The 21,930-nt window shown below is 45.8% G+C and overlaps 1 long non-coding RNA gene across 2 annotated transcripts in view; it reads right to left on the bottom strand.

Moving 5' to 3' along the window:
* LOC137520870 (uncharacterized) overlaps positions 1–21,930 on the bottom strand; it is a 203,425-nt gene that overhangs the window by 17,246 nt on the left and 164,249 nt on the right. For both annotated transcript variants that reach the window (XR_011021955.1, XR_011021956.1), the window contains exon 2: positions 13,605–13,679. This is a non-coding gene — a long non-coding RNA (uncharacterized lncRNA). The remainder of the gene's footprint in view (positions 1–13,604; positions 13,680–21,930) is intronic.

The following is a 21,930-nucleotide window of genomic DNA, read 5'->3' as shown; positions in this document are numbered from 1 at the left end:
CATTTGCTGCATCATGTTCTGCAGCTGGCCCACCGACTGATGATGCTGCGCACGCAGTTGGTCGATTTCTCCTCTGTGCATCTCATGCATCATTTTAAGCTCGTCCCTGTAGTGCCCATGTACAGCGTCGAGCTCACATTGCAGTGTAGTGATGTGGGACTTGTACTGCTCCATGATATGGCCCCTGTCCTCATCTTGCAACTGCCGGGTTATGAGAGTTTGGTGGCTCTGAAGAATCCCGAGAAGTCCGGAGACAGCCCCGGACATCTCGGACTCTGTCTCTCTCCTTGTTGGGGGGAGGGTACCTCGACGCCTCACTGGTGTGGTGGTCCTCACTGGTGGTGTGGCAGCATCTTCCCGTCCTCTGGCCTGTGTCGGGGTTGCCCTGCGCGCTGGTTGTGCTGCAGTCTCTCGGTGCTCCTCACTTTGTTCTTGTTCCCCTGGAGCTTCCATAGCGGTCGATTGTGGAGGTTCAGCTTCTTCCACACTCGGTCCTGCAACCTCAACATCCAAGCTCTCTTCTGCCAAGTCATCATCAAAGGACGGAGTTGTGATGAAGGACTCCCTCCTCCTACTCCTCGCCTCGGGGCAATAGGTTACATCGGCGACGTCATCATCCACCAAGCTCTCCTCACTGCTGAACCGTGCCTCCTGGGTCGGTTCCTCTTGCTCCAAATTGTCTTCAGTCCTGTAGATAAAAAAAATATTTATTGGTGTGCCAAACAGCATGTGGCGTCAATTCACAGAGCTAGCAAACACTAGCAATCACTTTATCACCCGTTTCTACCCAACATTTGATAAAGCTTGTGAGAAAAGTTCGCTAGCCATGGGAATTGAGGCCATAGCAATACATGGCCGAAGTCATGGTAAATGAGCTCTCAGTTCCTGCCCACAGTAGTGGTACTTACAGTCTAGGTTCCAGGCTTGCATTGATGAAAGACAATTGCTTGGCAAATTGGTAGTCTTTTTGTCGCCTTCCCCCGCCACTGCCACTTCGTTCGGCAAGTTTTTTCTTCCGTAGCCATTTCACATATGCATCCCGTATATTGCGCCACCTTGTCTTGTACCTTTCTCCTGTAACGACATGAAAAATTGATTTCGATTATTTCTCTTGTAGGTACATCGCAACTGGACAAACATATACATCGCTACATGTCACATTTCGTATTGGGAAGAGCACGGTGGCAGGCATCGTCGTGAGGACTTCGAGGATCCTTTGGACGCGACTGAGGGCCAGATACATGCCTGTGCCGGACACCACGAAATGGGAGGAGATCGCCCAGGGCTTCTGGACCGAGTGCAAGTTTCCTAATTGCGTTGGCGCACTGGATGGGAAACACATCCGGATTCAGAAACCCGTGGGGAGTGGGAGCCATTATTTCAACTATAAAAAATACTTCAGCATTGTTCTAATGGCAGTGGCAGATGCGGACTACAAGTTTGTGTACGTGGATGTGGGGTCGTACGGTAGTTCCAATGACTCTGGAATTTTCCAGCGTACGACCCTTTGCCGGCTGATGGAGGAAGGCAGACTGCGTCTCCCCCGTGACAGACCCTGGCCTGGGACAAGGGCACCGGCCTACCCCTATGTGTTTGTGGGGGACGAGGCCTTCGCCCTGTCCGACCATGTAATGCGTCCGTACCTAGACAGGGGACTTGATGCCAGCCAGCTACACTTCAATGCTCGGTTGAGCCGTGCAAGGAGAATGGTGGAGTGCACATTTGGGATCCTGGTGTCAAAGTGGAGGGTGTTCCACACGCCCATGCTGCTGAAACCGGGCAACGCAGTTGTCGTGGTGAAGGCAGCATGCATCCTCCACAACTTTGTGCGGCAGGAGGAAAGAGAGACTCCGGAACCCCCGAATGTGCTTCCACTAATGCCCCTGCGGAGGTATGCAACCAGGCCAAGGGTAGTGTCACTGCGGAACAGGGACCAACTGAGACTTTATTTTACCACACCACCTGGACGAGGGTGAATGTTTGGTTTTTAATATGTTTTGTTGAAATGTGTTTATTTTGGAGTTTCAAGTTTGAGTGATTTTAAATGTATTAATTTTTTACAATAAATTGATGTATAATAATTGGTCATTGTGTATGTTTTATGTGCACAGGTGGGGTACATCGCAGGTGGGTGGGATACATCACAGGTGGGTGGGATACAGCACAGGTGGGTGGGATACAGCACAGGTGGGGTAGAGGTGGGTGGGATACATCACAGGTGGGGTAGAGGTGGGTGGGATACATCACAGGTGGGGTAGAGGTGGGTGGGATACATCACAGGTGGGGTACAGGTGGGTGGGATACATCACAGGTGGGGTACTGGTGGGTGGGATACATCACAGGTGGGGTAGAGGTGGGTGGGATACATCACAGGTGGGGTACAGGTGGGTGGGATACATCACAGGTGGGGTACAGGTGGGTGGGATACATCACAGGTGGGGTACAGGTGGGTGGGATACATCACAGGTGGGGTACAGGTGGGTGGGATACATCACAGGTGGGGTAGAGGTGGGTGGGATACATCACAGGTGGGGTACAGGTGGGTGGGATACATCACAGGTGGGGTAGAGGTGGGTGGGATACATCACAGGTGGGGTAGAGGTGGGTGGGATACATCACAGGTGGGGTAGAGGTGGGTGGGATACATCACAGGTGGGGTACAGGTGGGTGGGATACATCACAGGTGGGGTAGAGGTGGGTGGGATACATCACAGGTGGGGTACAGGTGGGTGGGATACATCACAGGTGGGGTACAGGTGGGTGGGATACATCACAGGTGGGGTAGAGGTGGGTGGGATACATCACAGGTGGGGTAGAGGTGGGTGGGATACATCACAGGTGGGGTAGAGGTGGGTGGGATACATCACAGGTGGGGTACAGGTGGGTGGGATACATCACAGGTGGGGTAGAGGTGGGTGGGATACATCACAGGTGGGGTACAGGTGGGTGGGATACATCACAGGTGGGGTACAGGTGGGTGGGATACATCACAGGTGGGGTACAGGTGGGTGGGATACATCACAGGTGGGGTACAGGTGGGTGGGATGCATCACAGGTGGGGTACTGGTGGGTGGGATACATCACAGGTGGGATACATCACAGGTGGGGTACAGGTGGGTGTGATACATCACAGGTGGGGTACAGGTGGGTGGGGAACAGGTGGGTGGGCCACGGGTGGGTGGGCAACACGTGGGTGACACAAATCCATAGCAAAAGTTGAATACATCACAAGCTTAAACCACAAGCCCCCCCCCAAAAAAAACTTCTAGTCAACATACCCTCTGTGCCTTGCTGTCTCTTGCTCAAGTTCTCAAAGTCCTCCACATACAGCTTGGCAATTTTTTTCCACAGGCCTCTGCATTTTTTGATGTTGCTGTGGTCCGCATCCCCCTTGTCCCACAGGGCTGGTACCTGCTGCACCTGTAGGATGAGGTCTTCTGATGTGTAGGGCCTCACCCCCCCCGCTATCAGACAGATCCTGCTCCATATTGCTGCCAAAGAGCTCCAGCATGAAGTCACTGCTGCTCCACTCTGTGAACGCTGGTGCCATGTGGTCCCCATCCAAAATGGCCACCATACCATAGAGTCTGCATAGGAAGTGTGGTACAACATCCGGTTTTTATAGCCAGTGTGTTGTGCGCTCTCCGGTTCTCATTGGTTTCCATTGGCCGGATGCAACATTCCGGCTCCGGTCCGGATACGTCAGCCGGACCAGCCGGACCAAAAAATAGCGCATGTTGGAACGGACGCCGGAGTCCGGATCCGGTCCGGCTCCGGTCCGGACGAAACGGACGCATGTGAACGGTCGCATAGACTTTCATTGCTATGCCGTGCGTCCGTTTCGTCCGGTCCGCATGCGGTCCGGCTCCGGCACGGCTCCGGCACGGCGATTCCGGATAGCAACCGCTAATGTGAACCGGGCCTTACTGTGTATATATAAATGTATGATGACTATTATCTGCAAAATTGAACATTTTATCATATTTTCTATTTTAATCACAGTTTAAATTCATTAGGAGTCAGAGCCTGTGCATTTTCTCCCGATTCCGACTCCAGGTACCCAAAAATTGTTCCGACTCCATAGCCCTGGTTAGCACGCCTTATCAAAGTTAACATGCATTATCAGAGTAGCATAGCAAACTTATGCCTGCTAATTGGCAATGACGAAAGCGCCACTCGTCCTGCCCTGAGCCCCTGCGATCAAATTTTCTGACTGATTGTAACATTTCAAAAATCTGACCAATGTACCACACACATGTTAAATACTTTTTTCCTCAATCATGATAACAATGATTGGAAACTCGTGAGAAAATTGCTAGGGGGTGTATATTAATAAATTGACAATCTACCACACACCATTCAATTTACATAAAAATTGATCAGAAAATCCACCATTCCCGATCGACTTATCGAATAAAAATGGGAAATCCGTTCAGATTTTTTTGTCAAGTAAAAAATTAGATTTTTCGGGAAATATGATTTTTTTATCGAATTGCTGTAAAATCAGATCATTTTATTGTATCATGTGTGGCCACCTTTAGAGATTGTAATTTGCAATTCTTAATGCGGCCTGGCCCTAAAGCTGCCTTCAATCCACACAGTATTTTACATTTACATTACATTGAGCTCTATTTGTGTATGAAACAATAGAATCCAAATTAATTTGCTCATAATCAAATTACCCGTCCCCCCCCCTCCCCTCTTTGTTCACATCTAGTGATTTGTTTTGTCACTTCCTGATGTCAGTCAGGAAGTGAACTCTTTGACCTGGAAAATAATTAATACAATGTATTTATTCTTAAAAGCGCTAGGGAAATCGCTATACAAAGCACTTTTTCAAGCGTTTTGCGATTTCCCTATTCCTTTCATTGAGGCAAATTGCCCCAAAAATGGTGCAGGCAGCACTTTGGGGAGCGGAGCGGAATCTAACCGCTGATATGTGAACACTTTCATAGGGAATCATTGCACAAGCCAGTGGCATAGGGATCACTATAGCAGGCATAGCAATTGCTATGGTGCCCTGTGCCGCTAGGGGGCACGCTGATGCTGCCTGTTGTGTGTTTTTCCTTTTTACAGTGCTGTATTTATGGCCCCAGAATGCTCCTTTCCATGCATATTGCAGAGAGGCAAGCAGGTGAAATGGGACTATTTTCCACCTGCTACCTCTCTGCACAATGATAGATCCTGACACTTTGTTTTTACTACGGGCAGGTCCAGAACAAGGAAGAGCTGGCTGTGGATCTGCCACTTCACATTTTTTCACTCCACCCATACCGTGCATGGCCCCGCCACCTATACCAGCCGGGCAGAGTACTGAAGGAAGGGGCCCATGTAGAGAGAGAGAGGAGAGGACTGTTGTGCTGCCTGGCCCAAGATGCAGCACCCTTCCAGCTATAGGTAGTAATGTAGCTAAGGAGCTGTGGGCCCTGATGCAAGTTTTACAATGGGGCCCCCCAAGCACTCTATACATAACAATTGATACGGCGCACCAAAACCAATCAAGGACATCCGCAGTGTCAGAAGTGGAAGTAGGGGAGGGGGAACAGTTTGTTAATGATTAACACTAATCAAAGTATCTATAGAATTGATTATTATGAGCACAGGACCAATAGAGAGCTAATACTGTATTTGAGGGAGGGCCCTTCGGGGCCCCTCTGGCCCAAGGGCCCTGATGCGGTCGCAACCTCTGCAACCCCTATTGCTACGTCCCTGTCTATAGGTAAAAGTGTGTGTGTGTGTGTTTCTAGGGTGTGTGGGGTGTCAGTGTTAATGTGTGGCAGGTTTTGTGAGTGTGAAATAGCATTCATGAGTATTTATTTTGTGAGTGTGCTGTGAACATTGCATCAGTTTGACTTTGTGAGTGTGAATATACACAGTGTGTTTGTTTGTGCCTGCAAAATGTGCGGTGTCTATGTATGTGAGTGTATATACAGTGTTTTTGTGTGTGCGTGCCAAGTGTGCAGTGTCCTTGTATGTGTGAGAGTGGTTACACAGTGCGTTTGTGTGTGAGTGCCAAGTGTGCAGTGTCCATGTATGCGTGAGTGTGTATACAGTGCGTTTGTGTGCGAGTGCCAAGTGTGCAGTGTCCATGTATGCGTGAGTGTGTATACAGTGCGTTTGTGTGTGTGCGTGCCAAGTGTGCAGTGTCCATGTATGCGTGAGTGTGTATACAGTGCGTTTGTGTGTGTGCGTGCCAAGTGTGCAGTGTCCATGTATGCGTGAGTGTGTACGCAGTGTGTTTGTGTGTGCGTGCCTAATGTGCAGTGTCCATGTATGTGTGAGTGTATATACAGTGCGTTTGTGTGTGCATGCCAAGTGTGCAGTGTCCATGTATGTGTGAGTGTGTATACAGTGCGTTTGTGTGTGTGCGTGCCAAGTGTGCAGTGTCCATGTATGTGTGAGTGTGTATACAGTGCGTTTGTGTGTGTGCGTGCCAAGTGTGCAGTGTCCATGTATGCATGAGTGTATATACAGTGCGTTTGTGTGTGCATGCCATGTGTGCAGTGTCCATGTATGCGTGAGTGTGTATACAGTGCGTTTGTGTGTGCCTGCCAAGTGTGCAGTGTCCATGTATGCGTGAGTGTGTATACAGTGCGTTTGTGTGTGTGTGTGCCAAGTGTGCAGTGTCCATGTATGCGTGAGTGTATATACAGTGCGTTTGTGTGTGCCTGCCAAGTGTGCAGTGTCCATGTATGCGTGAGTGTGTATACAGTGCGTTTGTGTGTGTGTGTGCCAAGTGTGCAGTGTCCATGTATGCGTGAGTGTATATACAGTGCATTTGTGTGTGCCTGCCAAGTGTGCAGTGTCCATGTATGCATGAGTGTATATACAGTGCGTTTGTGTGTGCCTGCCAAGTGTGCAGTGTCCATGTATGCATGAGTGTGTATGCAGTGCGTTTGTGTGTACAGTGTCCATGTATGGGTTTGTGTGTACAGTGCGTTTTTTGTGTGCATATCAAGTGTGCAGTGTCCATGCCTGCGTGAGTGTGTACGCAGTGTGTTTGTGTTTGCGTGCCAAGTGTGCAGTGTCCATGTAAGAGTTAGTGTGTATACAGTGCGTTTGTGTGTGCATGCCAAATGTGCAGTGTCCATGTATGTGTGAGTGTGTATACAGTGCGTTTGTGTGTGCAGTGTCTATGTGTGCGTGAGTGTATGTACAGTGCGTTTGACTGTGCATGTACAGTGTGCGGTCTCCTTGTGTGCATGTGTGTATATACAGTGTGTGTGTGTGCAAAGTGTGCGGTGTCCATGTTGTCCATGAGGGTGTATATACAGTGTGTTTGTGTGTGTAAAAGTGTGCAGTTTTTTTTTTCAACAAAATAGTGTTTCAAAATGGCAAAAATCTGTCATTCGTCAGTTGTTTCAAACGTGGGTACATGGCTTAGTAATGCTTAAGGGGGAGGAACACATATGGCCATCCTAATACCGCTTGGGGGGGGGGGGGGGGGGGGGGGAGTGAGGTTACTCTAATTTCGGGGTGTGATGGGGTGGCCCCAAACAGAATTTTGTTATGGAGCCCAGTGATTTCTAGCTACGCCCCTGGCACAAGTGCTTTTGGGGCGCTTAAAGGTGAAAACGCCCTAGGTGTGAACAAGCCCTAATAGCTGGATCCTCTGGCCAATGGGGAGGTGCAGTGAAGGAGTGATGAGGCATCAGTCTTCACTAGCTGGTAGAGGTGAATTCAAAATTAGATTTTACCCATGCGGTAAATTATCAAACGTTTGATAAAGTGTTTGATAAAGCTTAGTGAATTGAGGCCTGTGACAGTCTTGTAAACTTTTCAAGCTTTATGGGTTATCAATAACTAATTTTCTGAGATGATCCTCGTTTCTTTACCTAGTTTTTTTCCAACTACCCTTCCAACTTCCAACTTGTTTAACCTCCTGAGGCCCACCTAATGCCGATGGGCGTGGCAGCGCAGCAGCCCAAGGACCGCCTAACGCCGATCGGCGTCAAGTCCTGGGGCTGCATTGTGCTGGAGATCGCGTGCAGGCTGCGCCCGCATCTCCTGCTCCGGGGGCGGAGCTCCGCCCCGCCTTCAGTCTCAGACTGTTAGATGGCGACATTGCCGTCTAATGACATGTGCAGCGCTGCGATCAGCAGCAGTGCTGTACTGGGGACAGCCGTGTGACACGGTTGTCCCCGGGGGGGACAAGAGAGCGATCGGCTGTCATAGGCAGAAGCCTATGACAGCCAATCGCCATGATTGGCCGGCTGGGGGGAGGGAGAGTTTAAATAGAATCTGTATTGTTAAAATCCCACAAAAGTTAGAAACCGCTGTAAACAGTAAAAACAGCTGTTATTTTTCACAATGCAACGAGGTTCACAGACAGGAGACTGCCAGGACCATGGTCCTCACAGTTTCCTGTGGGAGGGGTTTCACCACAATATCAGCCATACAGCGCCCCCTGATGATCCGTTTGTGAAAAGGAAAAGATTTCTCATGGGAAAGGGGGTATCAGCTACTGATTGGGATGAAGTTGAATGCTTGGTCACGGTTTCTGTTTAAAGAGAATCTGTATTGTTAAAATCGCACAAAAGTAAACATACCAGTGCGTTAGGGGACATCTCCTATTACCCTCTGTCACAATTTCGCCGCTCCCCGCCGCATTAAAAGTGGTTAAAAACAGTTTTAAAAAGTTTGTTTGTAAACAAACAAAATGGCCACCAAAACAGGAAGTAGGTTGATGTACAGTATGTCCACACATAGAAAATACATCCATACACAAGCAGACTGTATACAGCCTTCCTTTTGAATCTCAAGAGATCATTTGTGTGTTTCTTCCCCCCTGCATCTCTCATGCACTGAAGTTTCAGGCTGCTCTTTTCTTCCTGCAAACAGCTTTGCCGTTGTCTGTAATTCCTCACTATGTGAAAGCCCAGCCAGCTCAGAGGACGATTTATTCAGCTTGTAAAAGATAAGAGAGAAGAGAGAAGCTGCTCTAATCTAAATAACACACAGGCAGTGTGCAGAGAGGGGTCTGGAAGGGGGAGTTCATAGCAGAACCACAACACTGAAGAATTTGGCAGCCTTCCAGACACAGGCTGACAAGTCTGACAAGAGAGAGATAAGTTGATTTATTACAGAGACTGTGATAGTACAAAGTGCTGCAGTAAGCCAGAACACATTAGAATAGCTTTTGGAACTTGTAGGATGATAAAAAACAGGATGCAATTTTTGTTACGGAGTCTCTTTAATAAAAAAAAAAAAAAAAAGAAATGGTGAAAAAATAATAAAAAATTATAACATAAATATTTATTTAAAGTAAATAACCACTGGGGGGGGCGATCAGACCCCACCAACAGAGAGCTCTGTTGGTGGGGGGAATCACTCATGTGCTGTGTTGTGCGGCCCTGCAGCTTGGCCCTAAAGCTGCAGTGGCTATTTTATTAAAAATGTGCAGTGGCCATTTTATTAAAAATATGCCTGGTCTTTAGGGGGATGTACCACTGTGGTCCTCAAGTGGTTAAACGATTGTTTTAGGTCACATTCATATATATAAAGGATTCACAAACTTTTGAGCAACACTGTAGTATTATTATTATATTGATTTATACAGCGTATTTATGTGTTTACAAACATTTTAGACGGGTGTGGAAAAAAAACTATGCAAAGAATGCATTTAAAACTGGAAGTGAATGAACAAAAGAGAAATCTAAATCAAATCGACATTTGGTGTGACCACCCTTGGCCTTCAAAACAGCATCAATTCTTCTAGGTACACTTGCACACAGTGCTGAAGGAACTCTGCTGGTAGGTTGTTCCACACGTCTTGGAGAATTAACCACAGATCTTCTGTGGCTCTAGGCTTCCTCACATGCTTCTGTCTCTTCATGTAATCCCAGACATACCCAATGATGTTGAGATCAGGGCTATGTGGGGGGCAATACCATCACTTCCAGGACTTCTTCTTTACATGAAGATAGTTCTTAGTGACTTTGGCATTATGTTTGGGGTTTTTAGCCTGCTGCAGAATACATTTGGGGCCAATTATATGCCTCTATACGTAATAGTTTGACAGGGAAACAAAGTCTTGCACACCATTGTGAATATTGTGGTGCATTTATGGACATTTGTGGTTGGTCATCTATATTGAGACACCAGTGGTTAGTGCTCAGCAGCGTCTGGTTTAGAGTCGCTGCTGCTAACTGTAGCCCAAATAAGTCAACAATGGCAGCAATACAAATCATAAAAAAGAGGTTGTAGCCACTTTCCTCACCATCCATGACTAAAAAATTGTTTTAAGGATAGGCCAAACATAGGCTGAAATATACAGTAGGTCAACCAAATTACCTTGTAAATTCCCTTTAAGCAATCCCAAGTAATGATGTGCCTCCACAGAGCTGCAGTCGGGATGGAGCAGAGAGGATCATCTTCTCCATCCTCAGATCATTTTGTGGTTTATAACGATGTTGTGGGAACACTTAGGAACGTTATTTATAGACATTCTTATGTATGAGCTCTTGGGATAATAAAAGTCCCATTTCAGGATGAGAATTCCCCTTTTATAATCTCATGAAAGGTATTCTGTTGTCACGGCAGTGCGTGTACTGAAGACGGCAATAATAAATTGTGTTAGTAAAAGTGTTGTACAGCCTTCAAGCCCAGACATAAAACAGCCTGTACCGGTAACAGTGTGCTCGGTGCTCCGTAAGGACAGGACTTGAGACTCTTCAACAAAGTTTCAAGATCCACATGCCCCACAGAGGAGGGCCAGGGTGGGTATGTTCATTCTATAGAAAGACTGCTTTATTAAAAAACATACAAAAAAAGTACACATATGATTGTTGCGCAAAAGGTATGAACAACATTTCCTGTTTTATTTCAGGTAAAGGCTGTTCCCTTTAGCCAATGATCAGGCTGAGCTTCATCCAGAATCTGATTCAAAAACTCACTACCTCCATAAATACTGGTTACTCACTGCTTCAACTCTTGTATCCTCCCTATTCCTTTAACCACTCTGCGACCGCCTAACGCCAATTGGCGGCCGCAGAGTGGCTCCCCCAGGACCACCTAATGCCAAATGGCGGCATCCTGTGATGAGAGTAGACGGGAGCTCGCATGAGCACGAGCACCCGTTGCAAGGAAGAGCGGTGATCCATAATCAGCCTGCCAGCCCGCTATTATGGCTGGCAGGCTGTTTTTAACCGTAACGGGGATAATAAATGTAAACAGCGCAGCGATCTCCCGCAGCGCTGTATAAGTGACTGCCTTGTCACCTAACTGTCCCTCACATGGGGTCATAATCTAATCCCTGCCATAGTCCTATGCCATGTAGGCATAGGACTGTGTACCGATCGCGGTACAGGGACAATTGTGGGGGGGAGGGAGATTAAAGAACAAAGGGTTTGGTTTTTTTTTTATAATCATTTCAATTAATACAAAAAAACTAAAGATCGCAGCAATCAGAAACCACCAGAAGAAAGCCTTGTTACTGGCAAGAAAAGGAGGTTAGATTCATTTGCGTGCTAAGTTGTATGGCTGTGCAGTAAACTTAAGGCTTCACAGTGCTGAATTGTAAGAAATAGCCTGGTCACTAGGGGGGTGTAAACCTGTGGTCCTCAACTGGTTAAACTGAAAGCTTGCAGAGGCAAAGTTCTCTCCCTATCGCAAGGCTGACTTTATACTTTTAGCGCGCCTAGGCCAACTTTCTTGTTGCTTTTCTTCCATTTGCAGCTATCCATTTACAACAGCGCCTCTCTTTCATGTACAGCTCTCGTGAACAGCAGCACCCCTCTTCAACACGTTGCTCCCCATTTGCAGCTTTCTTTTACCATTTTCATCCTCCTCCTCCATATGTAGCCACCTCTCTTCCATGTCGAGCCGCCCGTTTGGCTGCAGCCGCCAAAGCCCCTGGTCTTTGTGGCCCTCCCAGAAATCCAGCCCTAAGTGGTGTAAATACAAATCATATGTAAAAGAGAAACCGAGAGCCCAATAGTGTAATATGTTAAAACAAGTGGAGTATTGAAAGAGTATAATTTTATACTCACAAACCAGGGTTACCTCCAGGCAACCACTGTGTAGGCAGGTGAGGAGATTCTCCTGTCCTCACTCAGGATTAAGAAGTCGCACTCTGTAGACAGTAGGAAAGAAGGGGTATCCCCCTCCACCAAGGGTGGATATATATGACCAAGCAGGCGCCTAGTCGCCGAGCGTGTCCCTGACCAATTGCTGATGTATGCTCCTATTGTTTATTGCCTGATGAAGCGGGTGCAAAGCCTGTGAAACGCGTTGCGAAATCCCCCTGGAGTATACCCAATAAATACTTTGTTGAATAAATACAGCCTCTTGGGTCTGCTTACAGGAGGTAAGTCCACCACTGCCTCCAAAGCATTTTAAAACTTTTAATATTTGTTTTTATACTTTTGGTGCCTCTGGTCTATACCTGCTTGGTAAATACAAATCATGGAGGGGGCCGTCCATCTTGCAAGGGTCATAAACAAGTGTGGTAATCATGTCCATCACACCCATAACAAGCGTAGCCACAAAACACCTGATCTGTAGGATGGACCCCTTTATTGGAGGAAAGTAAGGTTGGTAGTTCAGGAAGAGGGAGCAGGGGGTTCAAGATAAAAAAAAATATGGTAGAACATCCCTGCCAATACTGCAAGGGAGCCTGGGAAGTCTCTCTCCTGATTTCTCAGAGGCTGATTGTGCATTCCTAATGCCAGTCATACAAGACCATGTGACTTTCTGGTCTGGTGAGCAAGTGTGTCACCAGTGTCCTCCTTGTTCTTCATTCCCAGCTATGCAACAGTTAAATGGGTTGTGGTGGGAGTAAAAACCGACCGGTATGCCTTAACTAAATCTGAACAGCCATAAACCATTTAGAGTTTAACTGCTGGTATTTTTAGATCGATTCGGTGTGGGTTCTTTATTTCATGTCTTCATTAGAAGGCGAAGGTCACCTTGTGGCCCTATGTGAGCACATGCATTAGGCTAGATCAAGTTGTCGCAATATCCTACACTGTCCTTCATAAGTGCTTGGAGATTTTTTTTCCTTGTAAAACTAATTTGCTGGCAGCACCACAACCAGCAACACAGGAGTTATTTTATTCCAAACCCGCCCCCTCCCCCCCCCCCCCCCCCTTGAAAAATTGGTGAATAGTATTTTGTAATTTGAACTTGTTCAGTACAATCTGAGGACTTTTCAGCGCTGCAACGATTGTCCCAGGAATGTTTTTTTCTGACGCGTAACAAAATACCAAAGAGTTCCTCTTTTTTTTTTTTTTTAATCGTTCCATGAACTGAACTTCAATTCTCTCCAGGGGCACAAGAGAACACAGGCTTGGATTTCACCAAGACAGGCGATAGAGCCTTGCGGCACAAAAGGCTGCAGGGTTCTATGTTAATAATTCACAGTTTTATTCAATACTGTGTAAGATTTCATCGGCAAAACTGTCTGCTCCAGATAAGGACAATTGGCTCTGCCTTCCTACTGTAGCACTATACTGAGCCCTTAGCGGCTTCCTCCAGACTATCTATGCAAGGGAGCGGATTCAATTTCCCGGTCTGATATCGAAAGAGGAAGCTGTTGTTGCAATATATTTGTTTCAAGAAGTTGTCCAATACAGAGTATGTTTAATTTAAAGCCCGATACTTACAGATGTCTTGTGACAGTGGGGACCAGAGCTTGAGAGTCTTTCGGCTCTTCTTTGGAGGGTACTACTACTTGCAGCCTGTCGAGTAGCAAATGTTAAATATTACCATACTCTCCATAAAACATATAAAAAAACAACTGAATGCATCATGTTAAGTCTAGTTCCATGGCATTTGGCAGCACAGCTAGTGTTTTTTGTTTTGTTTAGTAGGAGGAAAAAATAAATCGAGACATTGCAAAGGAAGAAGTTAAAAAATAGAATTTAGATCAAGAATCGATTGATACTCACCGTGTAATTTGTTCATGTTGTCTGATCCTCTGTGAGCCTGCAGGTCAGCAACTTTACTGCTGTTAGGCATGAAAAAAAATGTATGTATGTATGTATGTATGTATGTATGTATGTATACACATACACACACACACACACGCACGCACACACACACACACACACACACACACACACACACACAGGGATTTCCCACAGTGCAACACAGTGGAAGCAGCTGTTATTTCCCACAGTGCAATGAGGAGACAGGACGCTACCATGACATCACACTGTGGGAGGGGTTTCACCTCAATATCAGCCGGATTTCTCCGGGGAAAGAAGCTATCGGCTACTGATTGGGGTGAAGTTTAATTGTGTGGTAAGGTTACTCTTTATAGTAGTGGCTGCTTTATATACAGTATATATGCCTGATAGAGAGAGGCTAGACATCCGTAGGTTGATTACAGCCCAATATGCCAAGCCAATTGATCTTTCACCCATTTCAATTTAAATGGATAGTGATTGATTCCGACAACGCACTGCAAACTCAGTTTCAACAGATTTCAGCGGAAATCTATCAATCATCAATGGAACCACAAGCATTGTACTGCTCGATACAATGCTATGCGGCCATCGATTGCCCACCACTCCTGCTCTGACCCCCTTGCACAGAGAGTTTTCAAAGTGTCCCATCACACTTTTGAATAATTGATCAATTGATTTTCAATTAATTTTGGTCTGATATGTTGAGGCAATAGATGTCTGGGACAAAAATCAGTAGATGTATGGCCCGCTAGTCACGTCCTGTACGACACAAATACATCTTTACGCCACACCAATAAATGAAGAGCCTTTTACTTACTTAGTTTGTCTGTCATACCAGCAGATGGTGCTCCACATCTAACTAAATAAACCACGCCCACAGGTTTTCAGAGAGCCTTGGCAGTAGCAAGGGCTCATGGGAGCTCTGTCTGGGCAGGAGGAGGAGGAGGTGTTACTAGCCATTGATTTCAGAGGCAGAAGGGAGGAGGAGGGGGGATTCCTTTTTTTTTGCTCGATACAGATAAGCCAGCCTCTGTAATGTTTACAAACAACATGGCTGCTGTCATTGTATCACAGGAAGAAATAATCATTTTCTATTAAAGCTGTTTGCAGCCAGATTTGCTGTGTAAACTATCTAAACTTTAGATAAGATACTGTATATAGACAAGTTACTTGTTATAGTTAGTTTTTCATCTCGGATCCGCTTTAATGCAAACAAACTGTAAGTGTGTACAGGGAAATATTGCATGCAAGCGTGTCCATACGAACAAACCCTATTGTGCAATAAAAGTTTAAACTTTATTAAATATTTTAGAAAGGAAATCAATCTTTCTGTCATTTCTCAACAAACAAGGTGTGCACCTAATTGTCATACATACTGTGCCATAATAAGGGAGGGGATATACTGGGGAGGTCCTGGTTGATCCCCACCACCCTTATGCTCAGGGGCGGGGGGGGGGGGTCGCTATTCCCTAATTCCCAGTGCTACACAGTAGTAACATGTGACAGTCTGAGAGAGAGGTGTGGCGTTGCATATTTGGCTGTATACACCAAAAATTCAACCTCTCTCCAGCTCACACAATATTCATAGGTGTCAACACCAAGATAAAGGCAGGGGCGTAGCAATAGGGGGTGCAGGGGTAGCGACCGCATCGGGGCCCTCAACTACAGTATTAGCTCTCTATTGGTCCTGTGCTCATAATAATCACTTCTATAGATACATTAAATAGTGGTAATCACTAACAAACTGTTCCCCATCCCCTTCTTGTACCTCTGACACTGTAGTTGCCATTGGCAGGTTTTGGTGCGCCGTATCAATTGTCATGTATACAGTGCTTGGGGGGCCCCATGTAAAACTTGCATCGGGGCCCACAGCTCCTTAGCTACGCCACTGGATAAAGGGTAGCTAGGGTAAAATCATTATAGTGCTAATATATACAGTGCCAACCACACCCCAGTCAACATGTTTCGCCCTGAAGGGCTTTGTCAGGAGTACATAACATAAAGTGCAGTGCTAACATACAAGCTCTGCCTTGGGCTATATTTGCTGGGGAAATAATGTTTTGACACTTATAGGTTATATGTTTTTCTTTTACACTAAACCTAATACATGAAATGAAGGCATCATTACACACTCCCTTTTGGAGCTGTATGGGAAGAGCCCTTTTTTAAGAAGTTGGGCCTATTTTACTCAACTCCCTAAAATGTGTTTCTGTACCTCCGGGCCAGAATGTGGCGTCCTCCTCTTTATAAACATGGCATATTTCATAGGGGCCGGCAGGTATCTGAGTTATTGATTGCCGCATGTTTAAGCCGGAAAGTATGCATCCATCAGACGGCAGAAGAAGGGGGCTGACAGATTTATAATGTCCCACTTTAACGTGACTCGCCCGCCGATGACATCTTTATTAATTATGTCCGACACATTAGCCGGACCAGGAATTTGCTGCATGAATTTATTTAAAAGAGAATAATCCGTTACGTTGCTTTCATTTTAGAGAGGAAAACATCTTTTCCGACAGAGCACTAATTCCAGCTTACATTAAGCTGAGGGATCCACATTATGGGTGCGTTCGCGAGATACACATTGCTTAATTGACCGTTTTTAGTCCATTAATATAATTCAGGATAATGTGTGAGATTACAATTAGGGGCGGGGTACACAGGCTTTTTACTGCACTATGTAGTCAGTTTATTGTCCCAGCTATACCACTGCCCAGCATACTGATGCAACTGAAAGCAAACTGGCAGCAAATACAGATTAGCAAAATTGATGGTTTTTGCAGTGATGTAGCTACAGATCCATGGGCCCCGATGCAGATTGTACACTAAGGCCCCTTTTACACTAGAGTATTTTCGCCGGAAGTATCGCATCTGACGCGGATGCATCATATTAGGGTCACAAGGGTAGGAAAGGGAAGGTGAGTTAATGTTGGAGGCCCCTTCAAAGTTTCACATTGGGAGGCCCCCATGATTAGTAGTTACACTCCTCCTTATGTGCATTCATCTAACACATGCACACAAAAACATTACTCTAATTGGTATTCTAACAGGACCTTGTGGACTAACAGGAACCGAGCCAACAACACATAAAATGTAGGATGGGGATGAGATAGAACCCATGAGATTTAGTTTTTTTATCGCGGCCTCTGATTTCCTGTCCTCAAAACCAGCAGGGTTCATGTCAAGGACATGGAGTGACAAGAAATCAGGGAAAACCTATCCAGTGCAGACACAGGCAACAGAAAAACCTAAAAGAGGCCCAAGTTTGGCCTGCAACAACATTTAAACCCAGGTTTCATTTTAGTGGAGCGAAGCTGTCAAACAAATACCAATGGAAAACAAAACGAGGAAAGAAACCGAAAGCCCCTAATAGTGTAGTACGTTCTGATTAGGAAGGAATAATGTAAGTAAATCAGTAGATATACTCACAAACCTGGGTTACCTCCAGGTAACTACTATGAAGGCAGGTGAGGATCATGAACCTTTCCTCACACAGGTACAATTGTCACTCTCTGTAGTTGGAAGAAGATGGGGATACGCCCATCCATCAAGGGTGGATCACTGAAGCAATTGAGTTTAATGGTACAGAGGTGCCAAATAAGCGAAATCAATATAAAATCGTTAAAAAAAGGTAGTGGTAGACTTACCCCCAGGTAGTCGGACACAAGCTGTCTATTTTCAAAAAGCAGAACTTTATTATTCAAAAGCAACAAGAGTGGTAACTCCACTTGCAACGCGTTGTGCGGGCATACCCACTTCCTCAGGCAAAAATAAGTGGAGCATCTGCTATTCCAAGCATTCATGGCCTGGCGCCTCCAAGATAGAATCCATCAGTTTTAGGTTTTTATTGCTGTCTCTGATTTCCTGTCCTCAAAACCAGCAGGGTTTGTGTCAAGAGGATCCAAGTTTGGCTTGCAACACTATTCCAACCCAGGTTTAATTTTAGAGGAGCCTGGCTGTCAAGCAAATAGCAATGGAACTTGCAGACAGGACATCTTTAAATTAGACTCACTCAAGCCCGCCTTTTTGTGAGCATTTTATTTGGTCCAGAATCGGATTCCTGTAATTTATTACGACGTCGAACGGCCATAAAATCTCGTTTTAATTTGCAGAAAGTGCCTTTAGATGTGGATCTGGCTGCTATGCAAGACCTCGCACTGAACCTTCTGCAGCGAAACAAATACAACCATTGTACTTCAATATGTAAAATATGTTAAAGCGGCAGAACGCCACCCCCCACCCCCCAACATCTGCTGCATCCCCTCCCCCAGATGTTGGAGCGCAGCAGCTGAATTTAACATTCCGCCACTCTGTAAGTGGATTGTGGGAAATATAACCTAACTTATCCACACGTCTATCTCCGGAATGTATCGTACAGTGAGAAATGCACAAGATTCTCACTTTACATTTGGCAACTGAAGCCAATCATATCATAAAGAAAGCAGAGAGGAAACTATTTTTATTGTGTGGATTGTTTTTTGTTGTTTTTCAGGCATATGTACATGGCTATGTAGGATGAAACTGCAGCTATGGCCTGTATGGAGTTAACAACTGTAAAGAGCTTTGTGGGCCACCAGAAAAGCCTCGGTGGGCTGCATTCGGCCCCTGGGCCACACTTTGGACATGCCTGATATACCTCTTTATGTTGTCCGTTCCTCTCCTCATTCCCCCTGGTCCCCCTAATCCATACATGTCAAGCTCCATCCCACAGGCCAAATCTGGCCCTCAGAGCCACTAAATTTGGCCCCCAAGTGGTTTTCTCACTTTTCATTATGTTTTGCCCACTCTAGACCACCAGGGAAGCTATACTGGAGGTGAAGCCCTAGAACACCAGGGTAGCCATATGGGGGAGGTAGGAAGAAGCATTAGACACAAGGGAACTGTATAGGGGAGGGAGGACCACTAGACAATAGGGAACTGTACAGGGGTTGTAGGGAAGTGTAATGATTGATGTCAGCAACACAGATATTCTGATTATTGGTGATCTGCAGTATCACCAATAATACAGATGCTATACCTGATCATGTGGTGATCTGCAGAATCACCAATAATACTAGTATAGCTAGACACACGACACCCAATATGGTATTGTGTTTGGTGCAACAGTAATCAGAGAAGTTATCTCCCGAGAAGCGAGAGATACAGACACTACTGCAGCCAATGATTCTCTGAGGAGCAGGGAATCAGACTGTATTGCAGCCAGTGGACCTGTAAGGGTAGAGACCACTGACTGTGCTGCAGGATGGCCTCCTGAGGAGCAGGTGACCATAGAGCAGTGCTTGCAGCTAGTGAACACCTGAAGAGTAAGTGTCACAGATGGTACAGTAAGGCTGATCACCCAAGGGCTAGGTGACAGCCAGAAAGGTCAGACAAGCCAGGTCGGCAACATACGGACAGATAAGGTACAAAGGCGGAAGACTGATTCGGTATCCAGGTACACTCAATGTTAGCAACAGATAATCAGATGGGCGGAAGTACCGAATCAGAGAACAGGAGAGTAGTCAGGAAAGCCAAAGGTCATATCAGGTAACAGTAATATCTCTCAATCCTAGTCTTAGGTGTGAGGTCCTTGGTCTCAACACCTGGGATCTAATCTAACAGATAAACATTAGCAATCTCTTAGTCTTAGGTGTGAGGTCCTTGGTCTCAACACCTGGGAACTAGTCTAACAAATATACAATAGCAAGCAATAGTACTTTAAAGCTATCAACAAAATCTGGCTAAGTGTGGATTCCCAGCTCCGGCTAGTTCTAGCACACTTTGGGATCTGACTGGGGTCTGAGCGCTAACGCAATATAGAATTCGCAAAAGCAGACGCGGAGCTACTGACAGGCCTGCTCTATATATACTCAACATGCTCCACAGCGCCGCCCCAGTCACTCAGCCAATGCGGATGCTAGCTGGAGTCAGCTGACCGCATGATCAGCTGACTCCCCTCTTAGCTGCATAAAGGCCCTGTCGCTCTGCTCGCGCGCGCGTAGCTCTTAGCCTGTGAGCAATGGAAGGACCAGGCATAACCTGAGCATGTAACTGCGCGGCAGAGGCCGCAGGCTGATACGCGGAGATAGCCGCCATGCCGCTTGTCTCAGCGGCGGCATCTCTGCTATTCCTTATAGGAAGCCATTAGATACTTGGGAACTGGAGGTGGCCACTAGACATTTAGGTTGGCCCGCAACTAGGTCCCAGCATGCAAAGTCAGCCTGCTTTGTATTTGAGTTCGACACCCCTGCCCTAATCACTCCTTGAAAATCTGACTTTTGGCTAAAGTCACATTTTCAGACAGGAAGAGGCAGGCCTGTTGCAATGCCCCCAGCCTCTCATCCTCCCATTCCCAAGCCTGCATCTTATGCTCTAAAAAGTGGACTGTGACCAAAAGTCAAATGTTTCTAAGAGTGATTACAGGGATCAGGGGGAACAAGGAGAGGAAGGGGCAATGCATAGGGGTATGTGGATACAGCATGAGCAGACCTCTGTTCTTCAATTAGGTAGCTTTGCCTCAGATCAGGTCAATCAATCAATGTTATGTGTAACTAGCTTTGTCAGTTTTAAAGTGAACACGAGGTGAGATTGATATGGAGGCTGCCATATTTACAGGGACGGATTTGTACTCTTTACCACCCAAGGCCACTGTTAGCAGCTGCCCCCTTCAGTATAGGTAGCCAGATGACCCCTTCCCCCTCCAGTATAGGTAGTTAGGTGACCCTTCCCTCCAGTATAGGTAGCCCATTGACCTTCCCTCTAATATAGGTAAATTACATACACATGAATTCAAACTAAACTGAATAACCTTACACGAAAATGTAAATAGTGAAGCAGTATGGAGGAGAGAGCAGTTTGGACTAATCCACTATATTGTCAGATGGGATTAGACTAACCTCTTACACTGAATAGTAAATACAAAACACCCCTGCATCAATCAGCATCAAAATAAGGCGTAGATTTCAATTAAATGGTTAATTTATTCATTAAAAGTTATGTTTTAGCCCTCATCGCATTCCTCGCATGCAAGGTTATTCAGTTTATCTCTAATATAGGTAGCCAGACATCCCTTCCCACCCCCTTCCAGTTTAGATAGTCAGATGACCCCCCTTTTCTCTAGTATAAGAAGCCAGATGATCCTCCCCCTTCTGTATAGATAGTCTGGTGATCCCCCTCCCTCCAGTTTAGGTAGCCAGTTGACAACCCCCCCCCCCCCCCCCAAGTATAGCCTTCTTCCCACCCGCCCTTGATCCTGTGGTGCCCTAGGCCATGGCCTATGCGGCCTTTGCTTAAATCCGGCCCTGCATATTTATTTCCTTTTAAACAATGCCTGTTGCCTGACAGCCCTGCTGGTCTATTTGGCTGCAGTAATGTGTGAATAACACCAGAAACAAGCATGCAGCTAATCCAGTCAGATATGACAATAATGTTGGAAACATCTGATCTACATATGCTTGTTCAGGGTCTATGGCTACTGTATGATATACCTGCAAATTAATATTACATAGTTACTTCATTGTCCGTTCCTCTCAGAAGCTCACCATTTTCTTCTAACAATGATCCCAGTTCCAGTTCTGACAAGATTTTTTTAGAACTGAAATATATCAGTTGCTGTCAGTTATATGCCAGTTGCTATCAATGGACAAACAGGACACATTAGAGGAGAAAGAGATTGATGAGTACGCTACACAGGGAGGTAAGAATGACGTGTTTATGTTTATTTTGAATTTTAATTTTCAGTTCAGGTTTTCTTTAAAATATGGATATATAAATAAATATGGCAGCCTCCATATCACTTTCACCTCGGGTTCACTTTAAAGAGACACTGAAGCGAAAAAAAAAATATGATATAGTGAATTGGTTGTGTACTATGAATAATTACTAGAAGATTAGCTGCAAAGAAAATATTCTCATACTTTTATTTTCAGGTATATAGTGTTTTTTTCTAACATTGCATCATTCTCTAATATGTGCAGATTACACAACACTCAGCATTCAAAATGATTCTTTGGCCCAGTGCACACCGAGCGGTTTTTGGAGC

Source organism: Hyperolius riggenbachi, chromosome 6, assembly GCF_040937935.1.
Source record: "Hyperolius riggenbachi isolate aHypRig1 chromosome 6, aHypRig1.pri, whole genome shotgun sequence".
Classification (NCBI taxonomy): domain Eukaryota; kingdom Metazoa; phylum Chordata; class Amphibia; order Anura; family Hyperoliidae; genus Hyperolius; species Hyperolius riggenbachi.
This window is presented reverse-complemented; position numbering and strand designations above follow the sequence as displayed.